Below are 7,157 nucleotides of genomic sequence, written 5' to 3'. Positions count from 1 at the left end.
TGAACTTGTTTTTTGGACCTAATATCTACTGTCTGTCAACGTCAACCAATAAGTGTCAACTTCAATCAATAAGGCCTTTCAAAGTGCGTAAGTCGTAACCAGTTCATTAGACCATAGACAATCAATTTAAAATAATATATATGATCGCAATATTGCGTGACTAAATAAACGAACTATATGCTTATTATTTAGATATTAAGACACTTAATCTTCAATAGGTACCTACTATTTTTACAAGAAATGTTGATGGTAAGTATTTCTCTATACCAGTGATTTTCAAAATGCCATATTTAATTGATTTTAATACTGATTTACGTGTTTTGCATATTTTTATAAGCTGTATTTTTTTTTTAGTATAACTTTTCCACCTCAGCACGTGCCCATACAGTATACACGTTCATGCCGTTGAAGTTGCTCCACAAAACAGCGACTTCGAGAGTTATTCGACCATTGTCTTTCATGTGGGTAACTACTTATTTCCGTTGTTGTTTTATTATTATTACGCATTTTACGTACTTACCGCTAAACCGTTCGGCTGATCTGTTGCGAGGTATTAATACACCCACCCCAATATCTGATGACTTCCATGACGTAGACTAGCTCGCTACTGTTGAAATAATTAAAATCGTTAATTGCGAACACTATTTTGTATTTATTTCATTTATTATTTTTTTTTTCATGTTTGACTATTTATATGACTTCGTCAAGACAGTAAAGTCACCACAGATTTCCCTGCAATATAATAGGTTATTCATAAAAAAAAATATCTACATCAATTGCAGAACATGGATGTATATAAGACTACGAGGGAAAAAATCCTAAACAAGATACAGATCTTTAGGCGTTGGGTGTTGGATACGTTATTGAATGTTTATTGTTGTATACTTGTATCAAATAACGATTCTGAACCGAGTTCAATTATTTATTATCACACCTCTCTGGATATACCTAATCAACGGTTGTTGGTAGTTTTTTTATTGCGGCCGCAGAAATCCTACTAGTTAAACCGAAACATAGCACCAGTAGACACGATTTTATCGGAAAAAGTGTTTGCAAAAATGAAGACAGAATGTTTCGCTCAGAATCTAAAACGCACAAGCCTTCATTACTACAGTATATTCTACACAGTGTTTTATTTTAATAATGCATTTCAATAACTGCTATAATTTGTTATACCTAGTATCCACCTAAATCGGGATAAATTAATTTTAAATTATAAAATACAACTTGCTCTTTTGTTTTATTAGAAACAACTAATATTTAGTATAATGTTGATAAGTTATACGAAATCGATCGTATTGTTCCGTAACTGCAAAAACCGTAAAATTATTGTTTTAGTTTAATTAAAACGTTTTGCTCGACTTAACTTAGAACTCACGATACTGCCGTATGACCGCATTGAAGAAACACGCAGAAGTTTCCGTCGCACATTAAACGTTGTTCTACAGTACAGAAAAGACTAAGATTAAAGAGACTCTAAGAGTAACCTATATTTATTGAAATAAAAAACTCGAATGCAGCAATTATCCATTAATTAGTTAAACGAGTAATATTCATTGCTTTTGATTCTATAATCGAATAAACCAAATAAAAATATATTTATTTCTCTTGAGTACATTTTTTGCGCACGTTTCATTGACGTTTACAGAATTATCGTTCTGGAATAAAATTTTCATTTATATAAAATAATAGGTGAATAATGTATGCACTGCTGAACAAAAACCCCTCCCACGTAAACTCTACCATAATGTTAAGTGCTATTAATGAAATGAGGTACCTACCTATTATAGGATCTATTCATACAAATGTACCTATTGATACTACGTTAAAACACGTATTGTATGCGTAGGGCATATTAAGTATTCTCGTGGTAGGAGGAGAATTGGTATGGAAGATATTCCACTCTGTTTTTTATAATCCCAAATAACTAGTCATTTCGATATCGGGGTGTTTTTCATTTACTTAATGCAAGTGACAAATATTATGTATTTTCTGATGATTGTCAAATATTTTTTGACTCGTTATATTTTTGAATATTTTTTTTTTTTGAATATCAATCATTTGAAAAACTTGTTACATTTTGTTTTGAATTATGAATTCCAACAATTATTACTAAATTAAGAATATGGCAAGCAGAACTGAAAGTAAACAGTTCATTTCTTGATAAAAGAATAAATGCATCTCAAATTTCATTCAATATTGTAGATTCCTCAATACTTACATATTATTTAAAAAATGATGTACCCACGGACACAGTGTGTATGAAAATACTAAAAATATAACAGAAATACAATGACTGAAGTAAGAAATAAATTTACTAAGAGACTTATTATTAATTGCCTTAATTTAACGTAATTTATTATAGTTGTCTCATTATTAATAATAATAAGTTAACATTGTATTCCATCAACGGATTAGTGGTTATTGATCAAAAAGAAGGTATCTTCAAAAACAAAAATTAAGAAAAATCGATGTCGATACTTTTATAAACGACAGTTACAATTTTTAAATGAAAGCATAGTAAAAATTATATTTACTAAGATGTAATGTATATTCTTAAACCTTAATTGTTATTGTGGAAAGTGGCTTACTACATTCTGGAAATCTTTGAAATCATTTTTTTAAATTCTTCTTCGTTAAAAAAAATCGTGATAAATGAGAACACATGGGTATAATATATAAAACACAAGATCTCTAAACAGTAATTTTTCAATAGATGTAAATTTTTGTTTACATACATTGATATCCAATTTATTAAAGTCGTTACAATTAGCAGCACAACATTTTTGAGAAACGAATCAATATTTTATTATTTTTGAGGTGTACTTTTTTAAATGACGCATTCTAACAACATGGATTATAAGTTTAAATCCCAAAGAAGAATATTTATAATAACTATATGTAAATAAATTTTGTTTTCAAAAATACATAGTAAATTACATTTACCGAGAAAATGATTTTTGAGTGATAAATAAATCACTATGGGTGTAATATATTAATATGTTTATGTTACCTACTACATGAACCATTTAAACGTTTTTAGCATATATTATAATTATTAGTTTGGTAATAACCGAGTTTCCGTAGAAATATTTCGTTCCTAACTAACGCCTTTTGATGAATTGTCAACATCGTTATTGACTCGTAACCATACTTGTCATATCCAACACTATGGATAATACAGTTAGTCCAGCGATGCGCAACCTCTGCTACCCCGAGGGGCTCACTAAAATTGTGTAAAATTAACAATTTCATAAATATATTGTGTATACTGTATTGTTTATATACTTAAATAAAATCTTTGCATGGAGCACGTCTTAGAAATAAATAATTCATGGATCAAAAAAGGTTACGCATCACTGAGTAAGGCGATAATGTTCAATATCGTAATTTATTATTGTGCATTGTAATAAGTTACAACAGTATTCTACTCGTCTCTTTGGCAGTTTTCCCGTTATTATAGCGATACGCAAGTGGCCAAAATATAGAACGGTTTAATAATTATTATCTAGTGTCACATACATTCGTATTATAGCGAAGTTTGTGGACCGCAGTAAACGGGTCGTCGAATCGGAATGTCTCCTAAAAACGAAACGAATTCGATCGCCGACCGAAACGGCGAGACCGGTGAATTATCCGAACTTTTTGAATAGGTACCAAGTTGCTGCTATATTGCAAAGTAATATTATTATATTGCGCAGCCAATTCTCTTTGGTCAGGGATGTATAAATTGATACGTCATTTATTAATGTTTTTTGTATATACATCATATTTTTCTAAAATTTATTTCAAAAAAAGTTTCTAGATATTCTATAAAAAAAATAGTCAAATAATAGACTGTTGTTGCTTACTCCTATTAGTTCACAAATAACATGTCGAAAAAAAAACCAAAAATAATCCACAAATTATCCATACTGATCCAGTGTAAATATTTTCAGCAGATAGTGTATTCGATCATGTTTAATCATAGAATTAAAAATTCAAATTAACACCGGTAATAAAATAAACAAGGTTAATATTTTTTTTCACTTAAGCGTACCTATTTCTATAAAAATATTGTTATGAGTATACGCCTTTATACTCTAGTATTAATTACGCCATTACCTATATATTAATTATAATATTATAACGGTATTATGGTTTATTGGTGTAGATTTTTCGCAGTGCATCATCGTTAAAAATTCTTGAAATTTAATCATAAAATAATAATAAATAATAATGAGTTAGTTCTAACATAAAATTCGGTCGTTGCCACCGAGTTCAGGTATTCATAAGTATAATATTATATAATATTATGAATTATGAATTATGGTAACGATATAATTGGTGGCTGCTACGAATTATTTTTTATTTTTTTATGAACCACGGGCCGATTTCAGATTTGTATTTGTATTTTCCCGTTTTTCAAGAGAATCAAATAAACTATAGGTATCAGGTACCATATTATGAGGTATTAGATATATATAGGTATATTATATGAAACGAATCAATGCCCCTATATTTTTCCACGGTTTCAATCCCGTCAACTTTAGGACTTTGGAATGGACACTCGAAAATAAACGAAACACTATATTTACTTATTTATTTTATTTTCAGGAACCAGTATACCGACAATATCATTGCGTGCTGCCATCTGCGTGATACGTGGTGACCAGAACGATCGAGGACCCCGCCATCTCCCGAAATCAGAACACTCGACGAAAACTGATGCTGCAAATAAACATAGAACTTTAAATTCCCCATTACAATTATTGTTATGTTATTTATTATGACTGAAAATTGCTTCTTAATAAAATATAAAAATTACTGACCACCTGAATCACGTTTGGCTCAAACTACTTACTCAGCTTACGAGTGATTTTGAAAATATTATTAATTATTTAGTGTTTATAACATCTACAGGTTTAAAATATACATGAAACATGAGTGTTGATTTATACATATTATACTTGATTTATGTATGTTACAAGTCTATAAATTTAAAAAAGCTTTGTATAGATGTATATATTCACATTATATTACAAAATATACTTTTAAGAAGACACCACAAAAGCGTATGTTTCCGTTTTACAAAAGTTCAATATGGAATTAATATAATTTTAAAATTCTTAAAACTCCCATTAAAATTTAAGTGACATTGCTCTAGTATTAAACTTTAAATCTCACAACACAAAATGTAATCTGTTGAATACAAATTTAGTCGTTTATAAAACGGAGACAATAACATTAGCCGTGTAACGTGTTTTTAACAAAATTTATCAGTGATAATAATAAGTAGTTACCTGCATACCAATTATCGCCATACTCATCTTTCATATTCATGATAAGTATTTTGTAGGTATATAATATACTTTTTAAAGTTTCCAAGAAAATTATCTTTAATTCGTATCTGTACACTCAAATCTCCAAAACAATTAGTATTCTTGTCGTATGCGGTCTACCGCACACTTGTCGTTTACCACGCGGCTACCGAGTCAATCTCACTGAGTCGATGGCAGCAACAATTAAACTTGATCGTAATCAAAGTTGATAATTATATAAATTATAAGCCAAAAATGTAAATTAAATTATTCGGTCAGAGCCCAGAAGAAATACAATTACATGATTATTAAGGAAATGGTGGACTCATTAAAATGTATATACTCCCCTTTGTGGACACTATGATTCTCGACAAAAAATTGCATACCTACTCATGTAGAAAATCCATGGGAAGCTTTAGAACTTTAACCATAGTTTAAAAAGTGGATAGTACGTCACCACATTAAATTGGCTATCAACATACAATTGACAGTACAGAAACATAGACTTAAAAGTTACTATTACAAGTCTATGAACAATAGTGACAGTCTGAAAAATGATAAAGACGTCCCCATTTGAATGTTATCTCAGAAACATCAAATTATATTGTGATACATAATAACTATTTTTCGATAATAATTATTTATAAACAATTATATTATTTTATACACACATAATATTAATAATGTACAAAAATTATAAAAATTAATATAGTATATGTATTTGTACTTAGAATTAGATAATTTGATAACGATGTGTAATGTATACAATTGTGTATTAATGAATGATGTTTTATTAGATAGTATTTAAAATTTAAACATATATTTTTTATTATAATTAAATATACGAAATTGCTCTACCAAACCTTTATGACAAGAATACCAAACAATTGTACGATTATTGTGTATTTTATATTTTTATATTTGTAGTAATAACTTTTAAATTATAAAAAAAATTGAATATCATGTCACCGCTATGACAATGATATAATATAATGTATAAATAAAATTGATAAAAAAATCATTATTTCATATATACAATTAAATATATGATTTTGTCAAAGTTAGAACTTCAGTGTAAATTAATAAATGCATGTCTATGTACTTTACATATTTTTTAATCACTGTAAGAAAAACTTTGAAATAAAGAACCTTGTATTGAATTTTCAATCAAAGATCCCACTAAGTTATCACACATTTTCTTTTTTAAATAATGATGAATTAAAATTAGAAACCTAAGCAAAAATACAACACAAACCAATCGTATTAGAAATAATAAATTTTCTAAACCATTTTTCGTAAAATATTCCCAATTATTGGATTGCTATATTTTATCCTTATATTATTACTATATTTTTCTTTGTGTGTGATTTGTTGGTTTGATAATCTGTGTTAAAAAACATAAATTTCTTCTTTTGAATAAGGTATTCATAGTCATGCATTTTCAAACTTAAGACTAATTTCTAATTATTTACTTATCAGTGCTAATTAAAATCATACTAAATATCGGCCGGTATACTATCTGTAACATGTACATTGTACCTATCTAAACAAAAAACAAATTTCATTTTTGAAAAATTGTAAAAATAATCTTAAAAAAATATCCAACTAAATTTTAAAGTAATAAATTAAGTTGGATTTTCAGTAATGCATTCTAAAACTATGAGTACAAATTCTTTTTCTTAAATAACTGTAGCTATAATAAAAAGTTAGGAAAGCTCGCCCTGCAATCGCGTTTAATTCACGGTTTCCAAGTGTATTTTAATATTATACAATGCAATAAATTAAAATTCCATAGACAATATTTTAACAATATTTATACTTTTGTACCTCTACCTACTTTTTAATATTGGCTAGTAT

The 7,157-nt window shown here is 28.1% G+C and overlaps 1 pseudogene; it reads left to right on the top strand.

Annotated features, from left to right (window-relative positions):
* Positions 1–359: 359 nt before the first annotated feature.
* On the top strand, positions 360–6,186 carry LOC111042440 (annotated as a pseudogene).
* Positions 6,187–7,157: the final 971 nt, after the last annotated feature.

This window comes from Myzus persicae, unplaced genomic scaffold (genome assembly GCF_001856785.1).
Source record: "Myzus persicae strain clone G006 unplaced genomic scaffold, MPER_G0061.0, whole genome shotgun sequence".
NCBI lineage: Eukaryota > Metazoa > Arthropoda > Insecta > Hemiptera > Aphididae > Myzus > Myzus persicae.
The sequence above is the reverse complement of the archived record's forward strand: the minus strand, read 5'-3'. Positions and strand labels throughout refer to the sequence as shown.